Below are 21,016 nucleotides of genomic sequence, written 5' to 3' on the forward strand. Positions count from 1 at the left end.
AAATATGAAACCAAGCAGCATTTATTTCCTAAATGTAAAATATAATTTAAAAAGTAATGAAAAAGGCCAGGCATGGTGGCTCACGCCTGTAATCCCAGCACTTTGGGAGGCCGAGGCGGGAGGATCATGAGGTCAGGAGATCGAGACCATCCTGGCTAACATGGTGAAACCCTGTCTCTACTAAAATACTAAAAAATTAGCCGGGTGTGGTGGTGGGCACCTGTAGTCCCAGCTACTCGGGCGGCTGAGGCAGGAGAATGGTGTGAACCTGGGAGGCGGAGCTTGCAGTGAGCTGAGATGGCGCCACTGCACTCCAGCCTGGGCGACAGAGCGAGACTCTGTCTCAACAAACAACAACAAAAGGGTAATGAAAAAGATTCATATTTAAGCATTCCACAATTGTTTTTCAGCAACTGCTATGCTTTTCTTGAATATTAAAACCTTATTACCGTATGTATGAACAAGACTGTTGTCTTTCTCAGTTATATAATGACTTGAGAATTGAACCATGTCTCCTAAGGCCTACAATAGAAACGCAAGTGTACTATGTAATCAATGCTTTCTAGTAGACATTTCATTCAACGTATTCATTTTATCTAGCAGGAAGGCTGAAATGATAAACGCTGATGTGGGTTGACACCACTCACTCCTACATATCTGAGCCTTTTCATTTATTTGAGTGTCCTAAATCTCCAACATGTTCAATAAAATACTAGAAGGTAAAGAAGTTTTGGCGAGCTAAGGAAGGCAATGCATTGTGCCTCACAATCATTTTTTGACTATGTCTTACAGAAATCAGGTACGATATTTGACACTGATTATAAAGGGTTGATCATCTAGCTTGTTGATGATACTGATGATACAAAAGTCATAATTCTATGTTTGATTTCTTCCTCTTTCAGCTGTCTTTTTGGGCATTCAACACCTCTAAGAAAAAGAAAGAAGTGAGAAAATGAGGTAAAATTCCAACCTATGACATTTCATTTCCAGCAAAGGCACTTAAAAAACAAAACAAACAGAATAACCTCTTAGAGACCCAAAAGAAAATACATTAAAACACTATAAGTGGTTGTGTATGGATGATGCCATTATGGGTAGATTCTTTCATGTCCACACCTTCTAAATTATAACCATATTATTAATACTTATATTCTATACCAAAACAATAAAAGCATTATTGGGAAAGCAAGTTAAATCTAATGATTCCAAACATTTTAACTATCCTGACCTTATACTACACAAGACAAAGGGGAAGTCGCCTATAAAACTTGACACTATAAACAAATACAAAAATATATCTTGCTTATTCTTTTCTTCACTATCTGTGTAAACAAAGGGAAAAGGAATAAAGGAAAAGAAAGCCAAGAGGACACACTCACAAACCAAAACCACAAGAAAAATAATCTAAAACCAGACTGCGGGAGGCAGGAGGAAGGTACCATTCTCTACCTAAGAAGTGATTTTGCAACACTAATAGCAAACCCACATTCCTGCTACAAGCCTCATCCACAGCCTAATGCTTTCAAACAGGCCACACAGCTGGCAGCCCTGAAAACCCTCCAGAGAGGAACGAAGATAGAGAAATCAGGAGGGCTCAGGACTGAATTGAGCCCTAATCTGATTCCGATGAAACACTGCCCTGCTGGGGTATAATATTATGGTAAGCAGAAACTGAGTTAAATATATGACTGGAACTTCTAAAGAAAATTCCTAAAGGAACATTGCTTTGAATGTGAGCCTCCTCTGTTAATGACGAAACAGCTGAGGTATTGCAGTACATGCTTTCTAGGGAGAGTCATCCGCGCAACGCATAAGGTAAGGAGAATGCAGCATCACCTTCAGAAACAATACAGAGGGTAGGCCTAGATGCAAAATCTGCTCTCGGTAAATAAACTATGTTTGTGTGAACACTAAGAGTCTAGTTTCCTCTTGAGTCAAAGCACCATATGGCTGAAAGCAAAGTCTTACTAGATTTGGAGACTGAACTTGGTTTATGAGGGCTCAAGCGTGTTCAGTGAGCTATTTTAAAGGCACCATGTTTTTACCAACTCCTGGGGTGTCCCCTATGATAGTACCTCAACCAACTCCAAGAAGCCAGACACCTTCCTAAACAAATGCCAAACACTTCATTTCAATCCCCATAGAACTCTCTAAAACAGCACTCTGGTTTTGTTTCCAGATCATTCAAGAAATGACTCATTCAGATCCAGCAATCCCACTTCTGGGTACTGTTAAACAAAAATTATGGGAGGCCATTGTTTTGGACTGAGCTCCTACACTAGGTCCCAACAGAACAGACCAAACCAAACTGGAATTACTCATGCTACGCCACATAATCAAACTGAAACTTTAAGGAAGGAGACAGATGCCAAAACAGATCAGTTTTTTTCTGAAAATGGGAGATTAGTCTTCCTGAGCCAGTGTAATAAGGAAGTCCCCTCTGCTTTAACCCTTACCAAAAAGTAACCTGATGTTAAATAAAATAAAAGCCAATCAAGTCTATAACTAAATTTTTTGTAATTTTGTCTTTTAATAGTTCTGGTGCCCAACAGTGGGACCTGGAAAACACTGCTGATGACGCCTGAGACCCCGTGGGGAATGCAGGAGAGGTGCTGCCCATCTCTTTTATAAGTCTCCTGTCTTCCTCATACTGTTCCTCACAGTTCAGACTCTGATCTCTGTGTGGAGCCCCTGGATAGTTTTGACTTTTGAACCCAGGGTTAGTTTGTGCTGTAAGAGAGCATATGAACTCCTGGGGTCTGCAGTGGCTAGCAAGAGTTGCAGTTTTAAAGGCAATTGACCGTGGCTGCAATGAGTGGCTATTATTGTAGAGGGTGTGATCTCCAGCTTTCAGAATTCACAGAAATTTGGATTCTATCGTCTTTGTTTCTTTTTCTTGTGTGCTTTGGTAGGGGGAAATCACTGGCTAGTTAGTCAAGGGGATCCCAGTGCCAAAAGTCACAACTTGACTGGTGGACCCGGTTCAAGCACTTAAGAGCTGTTAGATTAACCGCATGTGAAAAGATAAGACTGTCCTCAGAGGATAAACTGGCCACAAAACACAGCAGTGCCACCACCTTCAGGAAGTATCTGCACAAAAAGGCACACCGAAAGCATTGCACAACCCAACACTGTGGCATTTCCCTCTTACGCTTTCACCTCAGATTTGAGAGATCCAACATTCAAGATAAAAAATAGGATCCTTAATTTCTAAAGAACTTTATACTCCACGTTCTGCATAAACCTGTCTTTTATATGAGTAAGTGTTAGGTCCCAGAAGCTAGAAAATACTGATAAAAATGGCAAAATCACAACAAAGATAATTTAGAATTACAATGGCCATTACATGGAGCATTTCAGATGAACAGCATTGCACTTTAAGAAGTCCATTTAAAAATAAGGAGTCCTAATTTAGGCCAACCCAGGGGCATCTATTGGTATGCAGAAGCTTCTAAAAAGATTTCAGGCCAACACAGTGGCTCATACCTGTAATCTAAACACTTTGGGAGGCCAAGGCAGGATTGCTTGAGGCCAGGAATTTGAGGCTGCAGTGAGCTATGATCATGTCACTGTATTCCAGCCTGGGTGACAGAGTGAGACCCTATCTCTTTTAAAAAAAAAAAAAAATTAAGTTTTCAAAAAATTGTTTATTGCCACTTTAAAAACACTTTACAAAAGGCAAATGAAACAGTTAAAACTAGTTGACAAAAAAATTCAAGTTGCCAGCCATTTCACTTAGTTACTACCCCACTACAAAACCAAAGGAACATTGGGTAAGTGTTATAAAAGTTAGGCGCTCAGGTCAAGCCAGTTTGCTTCTTTTTCAGAGTTTTCCATGCTAAGTCCAGTTATAATGCTTAATCAGCTAATGTGCTCCACCCTGAACTCAATAATCCAGTGAAGAAACAGAAGCTAAACTGAAAAGCCACCTAACAAAATTTGTTTCCAAAATACGCCTTTCTAGCATTCAGGCGGTTATTCTGAAAAGGCTTCTCAATGTTCTCCTGGGCTCATCTGTGAGTACACAGATGTAAAATTGTGTTGTGTATTCTGCAGTGAATTCCTATGGCTTTTTGTGTAAAATTCTGTGTAAAATTTTGTGTAAAATTCTGCAGTGAATTCCTATGGCTTTTTGTGGCCTCAGCATACCTTTTGAATCCTCCTCTGTGGCTCCCGAACTGACACACCTGGACCTAATTCTCCTCCTGCTCAGTGCTCTTAAAAAGTGGCTGGTCAGGCATGGTGGCTCATGCCTGTAATCCCAGCACTTTGAGAGGCGAGGAGGGCAGATCGCTTAAGCCCAGGAATTTGAGGTGAGCCTGGGCAACTCTGCAAAATCCCGTCTCTACAAAAAATACAAAAAAAATCAGCTGGGCATAGTGGCACCTGCCTGTAGTCCCAGCTACTCGGGAGGCTGAAGTGGGAGGATCATTTGAGTCCAGAAGGTCAGGGCTGCCGTGAGCCGTAATCACCACTGCCTTCCAGCCTGGGTGACAGAGTGAGATCCTGTTTCAAAAGAAAAAAAAAATGGGCTATCTCAATAGGCCCATCAGGGTAGGACTATAGTATATAGCCACTACCCAGGCAGAAATCTCAAGACCAAGTCATAGGAAAATACAATGAATCCAGTTTTAGCAGAAGTGGATGTTCTGTCCACCCAGATGAGTTCTGGAGATATTCAGACCTAAATTTTAGTCCACAGTCTCTATACCACTGACATCTGACAAAAGACAATATGGCCTAAGTAAGCTCTTTCTTGAAAAAAACTTCCATTTTTTCCCCAGTGCCTTTGAGAGGTAAACTTTCCACCTTAAGATTCATGCCTTTGGAAGTACAAATTTAGGGTTGCCTAGCTAACAACTGACTAGAGCAATGAAACAGGAAAGATGGATAATCTGAAACAGGGAGAGAAATTATTGGGAAACTGGCATCTGTACATCTGTGTATGTCTATTACGTATGTTATGTACCTTGGATGATGTTTCTGAAATTTATAAAGAGCTCTATTTAGGCCAGGCATGGCGGCTAACACCTGTAATCCCAATGCTTTAGGAGGCTGAGATGGGCAGGTTGCTTAAGCCCAGGGGTTTGACACCAGCCTGAGCAACATGGTGAAACCCTGACTCTACAAAAAATACAAAAATTTGCCAGGCGTGGTGGTATAGGACTATGGTCCCAGCTACTTGGGAGGCTGAGGTGGGAGGATCACCTGAGCCTGGTAGGTGGAGGTTACAGTGAGCCATGATGACACCACTGCACATTAGTAGAAGCGACAGAGACCCTGTCTCAAATAAATAAATAAATAAATAAATAATTTAGCTGGCTTTTAAAAAGTGATGCTTAAATAAATATTCTCTCAGAAAACAGAAACTAACTCTAATGTCTTTTACTTCAGGTGATCTGAGATAATCTTTGGTAAATAAAGCTAGTTTTAAAATTATTATTAAAATAAAAAAAATCGGAATTGCTAGCACCAATTATAATGCAAGCATACTTTCTTTAAACCTAGTTTTACTAGTCAAACAGGCTTATCTCCTAGATATTTAAGATCTTAAAACTATAAAATCCAACCTTATTGCCGAATACACATGAAAATAAATTGCTTGATACATGTCAGACGTGGAAGTAAAAGGGAGAGGGAAAAACCCAGTTTAAGTTTTTGATTTCTTTGCTTTTGTGATATTTTTGATAACTGTCCGATTTGTCAAAAAATAAGAAGATGGGTAGCCTTGTTTTCCATGAGCAATTCAAATATAACTATTAAGAATGAATACATTAGGTGAATGTGAATAGGATGTTTATAAATTAACTTTTCAAAATTTAAAAATTCCTTTTCAGTAACGTGGAATCTTAAAGTAATAGATATTCGTGAAATGTCTGCCTCATTTCTATGTAAATTGAAATGCTGAAACATTAATTGATGAATACAAGTTTAAAGTATATGTATTTCAACATCTTGTTTTTATACGGAAGCTATATATTTGGGTCTGTTAAAAAAAACTGCATTATGAGAAAACGTGTTCTAAAAATTTTGAAACAATGCTCATCTACAAAATACTGATGAAAAACAGCTCAAATTGCTTATTACTACCTCAGTTTTCTCTATAAATTAAGATCACTAAGTTAAAAACTCTATGATAATTAAAACTAGAAATAAGAGAAAAAACTATGCAAGGATAGGAATGTGGTTTTTTGGTAAGTCAGGCTTACATGAAAGTTATGTTTTTATTAAGAGAAAAAGACAGTAATTTTTGTCCTAGAGTGACTGGTTGTTCCAATATGAGTAAAAAGCATAGGATATAAGAAGGGCTGTAGAAGCCGGGCGCAGTGGCTCACACCTATAATCCCAGCACTTTGGGAGGCCGAGGCGGGCCTATCACGAGGTCAGGAGATCGAGACCATCCTGGCCAACACGGTGAAACCCTGTCTCTACTAAAAATAATAATAGTAATAATAATAATAATACAAAAAATTATAGCTGGGCGTGGTGGCTTGCGCCTATAGTCCCAGCTACTCGGGAGGCTAAGGCAGGAGAATGGCGTGAAACCGGGATGTGGAGCTTGCAGTGAGCAGAGATCGCGCCACTGCACTCCACCCTGGGCAACAGAGCGAGCCTCTGTCTCAAAAAAGAAAAAAAAAAGAAAAAAAGAAAAAACAGGCTGTAGAAGGTTTATGAAAAATGAAACTTGCAAAATAAATTTTACGTGTAATCAAACTGGCTAAAATTGGAAGGAAATTAAAAGTTTTTCTAAAAACTGAGCATTAATATCAAAGTACACTAACACAAAACAGGTAATCTGATACCCTGTTAAAACAAGGTTTTCTTGGAGGAGTGCTCTTAATAAAAAATAATGAAAGGTTTTTATCTTTTAGGTAACCAGTCTAGAAAACAATGATTCTGTGTTTTATCAATATGATTCCTTGTGCTTCATGTTGTCTTTAGTTAAGTGTTGCGAGTCATCTCTATTAAAGAACTAAGGTTTCATCTACAAATATATAACTTTCAGTATTTGCCTTTTGAAATCCTTTTATCATCACACTGATGAAATGAATGACTACTATTTCACAGTGACCTGTGATACTATTTTGATCAAGTGTTTTTAAGCCTTTGATAATTTCGACAAGCTTCCCAAAATCAAATACTAAATTAACTTTCTGAGTTCCAAATTAACTTTGGGATTTTCTTCTAGGCCCCTGGAAAGGAAAGGCTCAATGGGCTTTTTATTGTTTTGTATTTTGAGATCTATTGTACAGCATGGAAAGTATAGTTAACAATAGTGTATTATACACATCAAAATTTTTAAATTTCAAATGCTCTCACCACAAAAACAAAGTTTTCAAAATGAGGGATATGTTAATTAGCTTGATTTAATTATTCCACACTATATTCATAAAATATAACATCACTTTGTTTTTTTTCTTCTGTTTTTTTGTAGAGACAGGGTTTCACCATGTTGCCCAGGCTAATCTTGAATCCCTGAGCTCCAGCACTCCACCCGCCTCAGCCTCCCAAAGTGCTGGGATTACAGGCATGAGCCACCATGCCCAGCCAATATTCATAAAATATAACATCACTCTGTAACCCATAAGTATATAATTATAAATTGCCAATTTACAAAATTAAAATTTCTGAAAAAGAAATTATTTATCCAAAGGAGATTTCAGTAAGTACCAGGCAGGCTGTACACATCCATTTTCTTCCTCAGAGAGGAAGCAGACTTACTAAGACACCCTTCGCCAAACGAGAAGCAAAACAACATTCTTTCCTATGAGGTTTGAAATTTCTATTATATCAGAAATGCTTTTTTTCTTCATCAAGAATATATTTTATTTATAAACTTGATTCTTAGGTAATACTTTCCTAAGTTTCATAATATACCTTTTTTTTTTCTTTTGGTAAAACAACCAAGTGAATAAAACTAGGCTGGGCGAGGTGGCCTGTAATCCCAGCACTTTGAGAGGCTGAGGCGGGGGGATCACCTGAGGTCAGGAGTTCGAGACCAGCCAGGCCAACATGGTGAAACCTCATCTCTACTAAAAATACAAAAATTATCCAGGCGTGGTAGCAGGGGTCTGTAATCCCAGGTACTTGGGAGGCTGAGGCAGGAGAATTGCTTGAACCTGGGAGGCGGAGGTTGCAGTGAGCCAAAATTATGCCCATTGCACTCCAGCCTGGGTGACAGAGCAAGACTCTGTCTCCAGAAAAGAAAAGAAAAAAAAAAAAACTGTCTACAAACTTCTAGTAAGTTATTTATTTCATCATATAGCACTAAGAAAATCATGTTTGCCATTAAAACTAGGTACACTAATAACTTATAGTTCAATATTTTTGGCATGGTTCTTACTGAAATCTGCTACTTTCAACCAAGTCATCATGTCTCTAGACCTCTGTCAAGACTTAATATATGTTCATTCCTATGATAAATATTTACTGATATTTAAGATAAATAGTTGTGATTGATGTAATACATATATTCACTACAGAAAACTGTAGATTTCTATATAAGCAAGAACCAATTATTGTATGATTATAAGCAATACCATAAGGGCAATATGAATATTTACTAGTATTATACAAAACAGCTGGCACCAAATATTTGGATTTCAGTACAGTTCCTCCAGTACCGACATCCTTGAGAGGTATTAGGAGGTAAAATTCACCTAAGTTTTAGAACTCAACAAACCATATCTCAAGTATTTACTTCTGCCTTTACCATATGTGTGATCCTGGGCAAGTTAGTTAACCTCCCTTGGCCTTAGTTTCTTCACTTGTAAAATAATAATACAAACCTTGTTAAGTTTTTAACAGAACAATACATTGTATGTAAAGTACCTAGGAAAGGGTCTGACCCATAGTAAGTGCTTGATAATGACAGTGATTACTGTAACCATTGTTTAAGTTGCAGAGATCAACCAATTCATAATGATACAGCCAAAAAAGTGAAATGCTCAGGACCTTCAAAAATATTTCAAAGAATTTGTTATCAGGATATTTTTAGACTTGTACTTCTACAAAGTCCAGATGGTATCTTCTGTCCTACAGAAGTTAGACTGTGTCATAAGACTCTTCTACCAGGTACTTTCTTGACATCTGTGAGAGGCAAGCAGGTATTTCCCCAGTACTTGAAACACTAGGTCTGCCAACTACTGAGTCAGATTTAACGAATACATAAACTACTCTGGCTATGCTGAACACTTACGGAGCCTGCATCAGATTTTTCAACAACTAGTCAGTGAGTATGTACTGAGTCCATTGAGTATGCAGCTGTGTACTAAAAAGTTGCATTTACATCACTAATCAAACATAATCCCTGCCTGAAAAGAGTACCATCTAGAGGAAACAAACTGAAAGAAATTTAAAAGAAAACGTAGTATGTTTTAGTATAATGGCTAAAGTTGATTTTGCTGTGTTTTAAAAATGAGAAAGAATATAATGGATAACTAGTAGATGAGAGGCAGTTATAAATTACAATTTGGATGTTGAATGTAGAAACAGCAAGAAAGCACACGAACACAGGATGAAACACAGGTAATGCTGACAGTGAAAAGCAAATTTATCTGAGGTAGGAAAAAAATTAGCAAACTTCAGAAAGGTCATTAAGGGTGCTAACAGCCTAATCTGTTTTTCTCTCCCTCTGAAAATCTGTCTTAATAAAGGACTTCATTTTTCAAGACTGACATGTATACGCCTAGGATACAAATGCTAGGATAAAATATACTAAGTAAGCTGGTGATTATTCTACTCCAAATATCTCTATTTTCTCTATCTTATCAATATATGCTATCTAATCCCTAAAGTATATGGAGACATCTTGTCAATCTGTGACCAAAATGCAGTGCAAATTTCATTCATTCATTCTCTAGGTCCTCATGAACTCATCAAGTACCAGGTGCCAGAGGATATAAAAAAGTTGTAATAATATCTTTGTTTTCTTAGTTTAATTTTTGAGACAAGGTCTCGCTCGGTCACTCAGGCTGGAGTGCAGTGGTGTGACCAAAGCTTGCTGCAATCTCAAACTTACGGACTCAAGCGATCCTCCTGCCTCAGCCTCCCAGGTTGCTGGGACTGTAGGCACGTGCCCTGCACCCAGCTAATTTTTAATTTTTTTCTGTAAAGACAGGGTCTCACTATGTTGTCAAGGCTGGTCTCAAACTCCTGCCTCAAGCAATTGTCCCACCTTGGCCTCCCAAAAGCCCACGAGCCATGGTGCCAAACCCCCCGCCAAAAAAAAAACGTACTCATATAGGATAAACTCCATAGATCAACAACCTCTAAAAGAAAATTAATAACTAATAACCCTTTCTTACTCATTCCAGGAAGATTTTGCTATCCTTGGAACTTGTTCCAAGAGACAAGATATTATGTATTCTGTTTCCAAATGTGGTCTCATATCTGAACCAACTATTTCAAATGCAGTCAGTTCTACCTTTCTCCCTTTAATCATTCACTCCGATCTTTTTAAATTTTCCTTTTTAAGACTATAAAATAAATGTTTACTTTAGAAATTTTGAAAAATAGAAAAAAAGTATAAAAGAGAGGAAGAAATATTCACCACTATCTCTATCCCCCATGAAGTAACTTCTTAGTATTTTAGCTAATATTTTTTAGTTTATTTCTTTCAGATGTTTTTACTATCCATATCTTTAGACATAGTAATTTACTACTTAGTTATTTGCTCTTACCATTACTGTTATTGCTATCTTAAGAATATGGCATCATTTACCTAACCATTTCTTTCCTGTTAAACAGTGTTGTTTCCATTGTTTCACTGTTTACAGAAACTGTATGACAGAAATCTTTGAACACACATCTTCATCTGGTTATATAATTATTTCCTAGGCATTCCTTGGTCAAAAGATATGCTCAACTGGTAAGCCTTCTGCTATACAAAGCCAAAGTGATTTTTCAGAAAAGTAGTAACAATTTATACCAAACACTAGTTCCTGAAAACGCTCTTTCAATCACAATCTAATTAACAAAGGGCAGTCTCTCATTCATTCACTGCACTAATTTAATAAGTAGAAAGTAGAAAATAACAACTTTTTTTAAAAAAAACATGGTCTCACTCTGTCGCCCAGGCTGGAGTACATTGGCGTAATCTCAGAACACTGCAGCCTCAACCTCCTCTGGCTCAGGTGATCCTCCTAAGTAGCTGGGACTACAGGTGCACATCACCACGCTCAGCTAATTTTTGTAAAGATGGGATTTCGCCATGTCACCCAGGCTGGTCTTGAACTCCTGGACTCAAGTAATCTGCCCACTTTGGCCTCCCAAAGTGCTGAGATTACAGGCGTGAGCTACCATGCCTGGCTGAAAAGAACATCTTAACTGCAGTTTTCATTTATACTTTTCATTTAGGAATCCTGTCTATTCTTTACAGAGGCTAAAATGGGATCTAGCTTTCCCCCAGAATCTTTCACATGGGTGGTCCATTTACTTGGTCTGGCATTCTCATCTTTCTGGCCAAAGCTTCATCTCTAACCTCATCAACTCACAAATGAAGGCCGTTACCACCAACATTCTAAATAGCTGACTGCTCTCCCTGGGACACACCTACCATTCTAATAGCAGAGGCAGCTCAAATGAGGCCACTGGGAAACTAGCCTGCACTACTCCTCACCTCTTCACAACTGGCAAGACAAGCCAACAACACTGAGTTACGGTTTAATAGGCTTCCACCAAAAGTCCTACAGTTCTTAATCACATAAACATTTTTGTCAATTCTTCCTAGTACCCATGATATGGTTCAATTAACACTATTTTCAAAGTAGTCTAGTACATGTAATATAAACTGTGAGTCTGTGTACATCTATGTATGAAGTATACATCCTCTTAACCTTAATAATTCACTATACATATAATACATATACATATAAGTGACATATAAGACATACATATAAGTCCATGTATATATGTATATAAAGTAAATATGCTCTTTATTAAGTTCTCTCATATACATGTGAAAGGATACAGGCATTTCACTGTTAGTTCAAAATAGTGACAGCAATAAAATTAATACAAATAAAACTACAGAAAACTAACCACAGACACACACACACATGCACACACACACACAGCTGTAATTCCTAAAATTATACAGAAAACAAAGTAATTTGGAGGACGTGTCTTTCATAAAATATAAAACAAGGGGGGTTCACATGAGGAAAACCGATAGCAAATTTTTAATTTTACATGATTTATACATAACAAATCATGGAGATCATTGGTCACTGCTTCCAGTGATCCAGTGTTGAAGATTTTAAGCTTAAAAGCTAGCAAAGTATACTTGACCATTATACAGATTCACTCCTAGACATACTGGTAACTCAATATTCATGATCATCCAGATGCATAAAGAAGAACAGAAAAGATAATGAGATATATTAAATTTTCACTAGTTTTAGCCTTTAAAGTACTGGAAATAGTCTCTAAATTCAACACTAACTTTACAAAATTCAGGAACAGTCTTTAAAAAAATTAAAGGCCTCAGCTACCTTACTGTGGTTCTAATACATAACTTATCTCCTAGCTTCTCTAGAGATCACACTAAGGACAATCAGTAACTTCATTCATTCCTGTCCCAGTAGTCCTTTACCAGCCACTAACCCACTTCACTGTCTTTGCTTAAGCTTTCCTTGCCTAACTTCAAAGTTTTCCATTCATATTCAAGATTAAGTATATTCTTGAAGTTTGCTCAAGGAGATTAATACATTCGGCTTCTGTCATCATTTTCCTTACAACACAGGCACACATGGAAAATCTTGAACAAATCTTCAAATGAGCAACAATCTTGCCTTGTATTCATTTGCATTTTGAATAATGTCATTAAGGAATATATCTGAAACAAATTAAGCAAAGTGTGCCTGGTAACAACATACTCAACAGAAAGCAAGAATGCAGTATGTATCCTCTCCACATAAATGCATGCCTACATTTAAACATTTGTGAGAAGCCCTGAAATTTCTGCAAAATTCATAATATAATCCATTCAAATACTGTCCAAAGGATACCTCAAAGTTTAGTGAGTACCAAAACTGCTTTAATTGCTTTAACTGATTCTATTTCAAAGATATTTTAAGCAACTCTTAAATCCACCCTCTAAAAGTAAAAAATGGTGGCATAAATCAGAATACTGACAGACAAAATTAATGTAGTTAAAAGTCAACCAGTTAAAGTACCATTACAATCTCACTATATGACTGTCATCACTACTAACCAAAGCACTCCTACTAAAACAAAACCAGGAAAAAAACCGACCTGGATTTCCAAAGTGGTTTTTAGTGTTACTAGAGAAAGCAATCACACAGTAGATATGATTAAACACTGATGTAATTAAGAGAGTTTTAAAAAACTGAATATAGATAGATGGAGAGATAGACAGATAGACAGACAGACAGACAGACAGATGGGTTTTTAAAGCTACATTACCTACCAAGAGCTTCCAACAATCTCCACTCCTTTGGGAAGCAGCATTTTAAAGAACCAGCTACATGCATCCCAGAGGCTCAACCCACATTTCCTGATTTCTATGACAAAGATTGTCATTAACCTTACCAAGATCACCAGGAATGAAGTACCAGCGTGGCCACACTTAAATAAACCTTTCATCTACTTTGAGCAAAACAAAAACACTGTAAAACTGGTATGGCAAGTTACACAACTTAGCACTATTATACATTAGTTTCAGATGAGACTGTCTGACTAATCAGTGTACCTGAGACACATACAGAAAAGTTGAAGGCCTGTAAATGGAACTGAACTTGGAAAACCAAGAACTAATCAATTCAAGAACTTTTTAGCAGAATAGCTGACTACGAGATTATGTAAACCATCAAATGAATACAATTCTAAGTCTTATAGATTATATGTACCTGCTATATTTCGATGAAAGAAACCCATTACTTTTCAGCTGTAAAGGTCTTTCCTCAGTTCTTCTACAAGAAAATTTGTATGTTTCTACACAGTAAGTTTGTGACATTCTCAGGTACAATTTTTCTTGTCCTCTCCAGGTCTCCTAAACATCATTCATAAGCTGGATTCTTTGAATAGACATTTACCATCTTAAATTCCTTGAATAAATTTCCTTAAATAAAATTCTAAACTAAACAAGTGGTTTCTGGAATACTGAACTTGTCCTTATCATAGAAGAACTCTATTAATATCAGTGATTAAGCAAGCAATCAAGGCTCACTTCTAAAAACTGATTAAGAGGAAAAAAACTCAGCAAGATTCAAGACCATGTACACACCTATTCATCTCTACACACAGAATATATTTTTCACATTAAATATTTTTTCATGTTAAAAAATAACTTTTCATTTGCATTTCCCTGGTGTCAAACTAGATACCTTACCAGAATAAATAAAACTAAAAAGAAAGAGAAAAAATAAGACAATACCAACAAGTAATGAGGATGCGGAACAACTAGAACTTCTACAACATTGCATGAGAATATAAACTGACACAACCACTTGAAAAACTGTTTGGTAGTACCTAGTACCTACTTAGGCTCAATATACATTATTCTCAAGAGTCAGCAATTTTTTTTTTTCCTTCTTACAGACAGGATCTCACACTCTGTCACCCAAGCTGGAGTGCAGTGGCATGATCATAGCTCAGTATAGCCTGAACTCCCGGGCTCAAATAATCCTCCTGCCTCAGTCATCTAAGGAGCTAGGACCACAGATGCACACCACCATGCCTGGCTACTGTTTTTTGGTTTCTTTTTTTGAGACAGGGTCTCACTCTGTTGCCCAGGAGTGCAGTGGTACTATCACAGCTCACCATAGCCCCCAGTGGGTTCAAGCAATCCTCCCACCTCAGCCTCCTGAGTAGCTGGGACTACACGCATGAGCCACCACGCCTGGCTTATATTTTGTCTTTTTGTAGAGACGGGGTTTCGCCACGTTGATGGTCTGAAACTCCTGGGCTCAAGCGATCCACCCACCTCAGTCTTCCCAAGTGCTGGGATTACAGGCATGAGCCACCGCGTCTGACCTTTCTTATTTTTTAATTTTTTGTAGAGATGGAGCCTCCCTATTTTCCCCAGGGTGGTCTTGAACTCCCGGCCTCAAGTCATCCTCCCAACTGGACCTCCCAAAATGCTAGCATTACAGGTGTGAGTCCACATGCCTCAGCCAAGACTCAGCAATTTTGATCTTGGGTATACCCAAGAGATGTGAGGGCTCACATCCACAAAAACACACGTAGGAATGTTCACAGCAGCTTTATTCATAACACCAGAATTGAAAGTGACCAAAATGTTGATGTATTCATCAATAGGATAAATACATTTTAATATATTCATATAATGGAATACTACAAAGCAATGTAAACAAAGGCACTAACGCTATATACTACAACATGCAGAAATCTCATGGATGCAATGCACAGCAAAGAGGCCTGACACAAAAAAGTATATCCTATATGATTCAACTTTTATGACGTTCAAGAACAGGTGAAACTAATTATGAAGAACAAAGATCTATCTTATAGGGACCAAGGTCACCATAGGGGTTATCTTTGGGGAAACACTAATGGAAAAGAGCACAGGAGAGGGAACCTTCCGGAGTGATGGAAATATCCTCTGTTTTTATCTGAGTAGTATTTACAAAGGCACATACATATTTATACATATAGAAAAACTCATCTGAGTCATATTCCATTTTACCACTTCTAACTGCCTCACCTCATTATGTTATTTAACCTATCTAAACCTAATTTTTTTTCCAGTACAAGATGGGAATAATGCCTTTGACACAGGATATTAAGCTTATAAAACACTCAATAAATGATGATGATGATAATGATCTGGTTTCTTATTTGCTTCAAATAAGGAACGCAGTGGAATAATGTATGAGCTGGGTACGGTGGCTTATGCCTGTAATCCCAACACTTTGGAAGAGATCAGGCTTGAGGCCAGGAATTCAAGACCGGCACAGGCAACATAGAGAGGCTCCTGTCTCTACAAAAAATAAAAAGATTAGCCGGGCATGGTGGCATACACCTGTAGTCCCAGCTACTCAGGAGGCTGAGGTGGGAAGATTGCTGGAGCCCAGGAGGTCAAGGCTACAGTAGGCTCCAATCGTGCCACTGTACTACAGAAGCTGGGTACGGTGGCTTATGCCTGTAATCCCAACACTTTGGAAGAGATCAGGCTTGAGGCCAGGAATTCAAGACCGGCACAGGCAACATAGAGAGGCTCCTGTCTCTACAAAAAATAAAAAGATTAGCCGGGCATGGTGGCATACACCTGTAGTCCCAGCTACTCAGGAGGCTGAGGTGGGAAGATTGCTGGAGCCCAGGAGGTCAAGGCTACAGTAGGCTCCAATCGTGCCACTGTACTACAGACTGAGTGACAGAGTGACACTCTGTCTCAAAAAAACCCCCAAAAACAACGAAAAAAGATGAATGTCAATAGTAAAAACAATAGCTGGCAGTCATAGAAAAAAACCAGATACCAGAAACTAAAATTTGGAAAAGTCTTATGTCAAAGCTCAAAAGTAAACTGCTGAACACTAGTTAACAAAAATTAACGTGCACAATATTTACTGAGTCACGAGAAAAAGACAGGTTATGCTTACGCAATCTTAAAAGGTATGGCTGTGTGCAATACCCTTAGAAAAAATTTCCAGTTGAAGTGGTTAAATAAAATAAAAGCAATTCTAACACCCACGAGCTGGTTATCTTCAGTTATCTGGAAATCGCAGCTATGCAAAGCAAATAGATAAGGAATTAATATATAATATTTTTCTCCTAAATAAAAACTTTAAATTAGCTAAATCATTTTAAAACCTCTCGTACTCCCATTTACTTAAGAACACTCAGTATAGAAAACAGTTCTAACATGGAGGAGGAATTTATTTACATCCTGAAATGCTCATATGGTACAGCTTTTAATAATAATAAGCAAATTCTACATTTACATATATAGCAAATGTATATTTTTAAGACATTCTTTTCTCCTGACAATAATGGTCAGGAGTAAAACTGTCATCTGTTAATCATTTCTGGCACACAGAAACAACAGCATAAAGCTTTCTTACTAAAACAAAACAAAAAATAGAATCTAACTTTTACAGACAAATGTAATGCCAGAATATTAAAGTAAAAAGTTTAAAACAACACAATATAGTACATAATCAGAAAAGTAATCATTTTAGTCTTCAAAATTTTAATACAGCTTTTACGCATCCTTGAATTTACTAATTCAAAATTTTAACTTGCTGAAATATAAAATGGTACTAAAAATTTTAAGCTAATTTTTAAATTAGTAAAACTATAAATTACAGATTTTTTCCTTTTTACAGATCTCTTCAGTTGCCTAAGAATTCACAGCTACAAGTAACAGATATTCCTTAAGTTAAAATGTCTAAAATTAATGCTATATATTAATTTATGTGAAACTTCTAAAAAGTCTAACATTTTGATGTTATTTTAGATCTACATTTTTTTTTCTGGCATTAAACTGCATACGACCAGAGAAATCAAAGTAAAAGTCAGACTTTAGCCAACTTCATTTTAAGCTAAGCTTTAATTTTCATTTAAGCTTTATCTTTAAATGCTTACATTTAAATTTTCTAAAGCAAAAATCTCATATTCAGTGAAGCAGCAATCAAACATATTGTGAACAAAATAAAATCATTAAGATGTTATAGTCCCAGTAAAGGCAGTATGAATAAATGCAGTTTTTCACATACATAGACAAACTTTTTAAACAATAAAACATGACTTACATCATGACATGAATAGAGATGCTGAAAATGTTAGAATGCACAGTACCCTCAAGGTCAACAGGATTTTCTTTTATATTCATGTTACACGCGCTCCTTTATTAAGGTTTCAAAAACAATACTTATGAAAACCAGTCACTATGTGATGAGAGAAGCCATTTTAAGACTTGTAAATCAACTATTTTACTAAAAACAAAAGTATATAGTAAACAGTAACTTGAATTAGAAGTGGTTGGGGAAGAAGCCAACACAATTGCTTGTAGCTAAAACTGGACAAAGTAAATACATTTTTTTAAATCTCTAGGAATTTTTAAAAAGCAGCAAGTCAACTTTTTCAGTTAAAAAGCAACTACATTTGTGTTTGAGCAGAGAATATCTGTGCCAAGTTTAGCCCACTGTGAATTAAAATGGCTACATTTGTAATCAGGTTTAAAACTATGCTTAATAATTAAAAGAAAACTACCTACACTTGAATATGTTCCACAATACTATAATATATGATAATATGATATTTCTGACTCTATGCTGCTCTAAAACATTTTCCCAACTTCTTCTTCCTAATTCTAAATAGGAAAATGGGTCTTTTTCTGTGGAAATTGATAGAAAAGTCTGCCAAAATCCCCTTTCACTATTTTAGTCATAAATTTTGCTGTTGCTGTTTTTAGGTGGGGGTGGGAAGTGGAGCCTTTTTTAAAGGTGCTTCATAATGTGTCTGAATGTGTATTCAGATGTATTACAATTTAAATAGATCTTTAATAGCAAATTTTGATGCTTATATCTAATTATTTTTTCCATTTTAAATAATTCACAAGCGACCAACACTTGCTTTCTTGGCCTGACTACTCTAAGCCTATTTAATCTTTAAAGATCAAACTCCAGAAGTCCATAGTTCAGAGAAACACAAGCTCTACGAAAGCTGGGATGTGGTTGCTTAATACAGGGAACAATAAAGCACTGAAGTTATCCCACAGTGGAGACAGGAAATAAATTATTTTTATTCATGGAGTACAATGCCTAAAACTTCAGTCATTAACTACAGTCACCAGATCAGGCCTGAAAGGTAAATATGATTACTTTCATTTTACAAAGAAACTGTTAAAACTGAGATTTCTCAGTTTCTGAGATAACTTGCCTGGGGGGTCTCATTGGTAGTGGCAAAGCAAAGATTCAAACTTATGATTTCATTTTTCAAATTCCATTCTCTTTTCACCCTACCTTCATCCACCCCATTATGTAGTTGGAGCATTTATCAAAGAGCTGGCTGGACCGGTCTTTTCCAGCTGCTCGCAAGGCATGTTCAAAGACTGGACTTTTTCTGGGCAGACCTGAATGAATCTAAAAACCCATATCTAAACTGAACCATGCCCAGACTATTCCAAAGCATTCACCATTACACCGATGGGTACCTTGGGGTGCCAGTGCTGTCCCATCACCCTGAAGCTGCATCAGTCCCAGACTCCCATTAGCAGCCACTGCTACTGAAGTAAAAGGTTTCCTGAACTCTGCCAGCAATGGGCAGTCCTGGGCACTGGCCTAGAGATTAAGCCTCTTGCTTCTTAAGAGCAATCATTGCGTTGCTCCAACACTGCCATGAATAACCTGCTGGGTTAGATTCTCTTTCACACTCTGTTGGACAACATGAATACACATCAGCAGCAAAAAATTTACACAAACTTTCAAAATTTAACAGGCTATGCCGTTTATCAAGGCATGGAAGTGTGAGAACCACTGACCTAGGCGCACCGGTGGACACAGCCAACAAACCCAGTACACGTTAATGGTGACCACTATCTGCACTTGTCAATTCACCAGTCCTAAAAGCCATCCAAGACCCTCCATCAGTTTGCTCTAGAAAAGATTCTTCACCCAGGACAATGCCCCTCGCCTGATCAATATGCATACCTATTCTCTAAGAGTGGGTAACACTGGCCAGTTATATTGTCAAGCAATAAATGCTTTGCAAATACAATATGCATCTTGATTTATAATTTCCCTCCTTCCTTCCTTCCACTATTTCTTCTACTTCAGGTTAATCCTCTCCTCTTTTGGTGTCTGTTGCTACTACTATCCTAGTCCAAGTCTTCATGTTTTCACTCTTCAATATCCTTTCAACTACCCAGTCTCTCTCATCTACACAACTCATTCTACATATTGCTACCTACCTGATAAAACTCTGCTCAGAATTATTTCAATAGCTCTATATTGTGAACTCAATCAAATTTTAACCCCTATGCCTAACTTTTAAGGCCAAATTTATATCCTCCTTATTTATTTATCCAAGCTAATTTCATACTTCAGATGGACACCAAATAATCAAATCAGCCATATCATTAAACAATCACAAAATGGCCCATATATCAACCCTCATTCTTCCACAGCATCTGTTGGCTTGACCTCTGATGGTGTCAACGCACTGTCTTCCCACACTTTAAAACTTTCAAAGTTCTCCCACTGCTTGCATAATTAAGTTCCAACTCTTTAACATGACTTCCAAACTTCTCTATAACCTGCCCCTAAACTACCTTTGCTCCCTTATTCTTCCTGCAACCAACATGCATCCTATTCTTTGATGACATTGAGCTCTGTGCCCTTCCTAGCACAGACCACCCTGGCCTTCCCTGTATCTTTCTGTGTCATGTGCTCACCCTGGATCTATCTTTATTAGCTCTACCCATTAACAGCCTTCCTCTCTTTTCAAAGTTCTGCTCCTACTTCTTTAGGACCTTCCCTGGTCTTCCCTCTGAGAATTCCATCTCTCTAGTCTATGTACAGTGTTCTTGATACCGCGTGTCAGACTTGGCTCTCTGTCTTGCATTTTAGTTATACTGGTCCACGTTTCTTATCTTGCCTATTAGAGCATGAAACTCTAAGGGAAGGGGGTTGGTTGTAGCCTTATCCTTACATCAATCCTAGTTACTCACAGCACAGAGCCTTTCCTGAAATAATCCTTGGCGGAAAGCATCAAATACTCTACCTGATAGATGTGGTGAGAAATAAAATATAAACAAAATGGCCAAACTTCAATTATCAAAAAGTAGAGACTGAAAAAATGGAGACTGAAAACGGCTCTTAGTAATATTCATTTTGCTCTGGTCAGATTCTCTCTCCCTGACTGGGCGCGGTGGCTTGTGCCTGTGATCTCAGCACTTTGGGAGGCCAAGGTGGCAGATCACCTGAGGTCAGGAGTTTGAGACCAGCCTGGCCAACACGGTGAAACCCTGTCTCCACAAAAATACAAAAATTAGCCAGGTGCGGTGGTGCACACCTGTAATCCCTGCTACTCA

At 37.6% G+C, this 21,016-nt stretch overlaps 1 protein-coding gene across 25 annotated transcripts in view; it reads right to left on the reverse strand.

The window, feature by feature from the left end:
- The window catches only part of NCOA2 (nuclear receptor coactivator 2), a 297,951-nt gene that overhangs the window by 204,616 nt on the left and 72,319 nt on the right, over positions 1-21,016 (reverse strand). The window contains exon 1 of one of the 25 annotated variants that reach the window (XM_077943766.1): positions 13,433-13,519. The exons of 23 other annotated variants lie outside the window; for them this stretch is intronic. The gene's annotated coding sequence lies outside the window, so the exon portion shown is untranslated. Of the gene's footprint in view, positions 1-13,432; positions 13,520-21,016 lie in introns of those variants that run through there. One more of the 25 variants, XM_077943771.1, reaches the window with a different exon arrangement.

Source organism: Macaca mulatta, chromosome 8, assembly GCF_049350105.2.
Source record: "Macaca mulatta isolate MMU2019108-1 chromosome 8, T2T-MMU8v2.0, whole genome shotgun sequence".
Lineage (NCBI taxonomy): Eukaryota > Metazoa > Chordata > Mammalia > Primates > Cercopithecidae > Macaca > Macaca mulatta.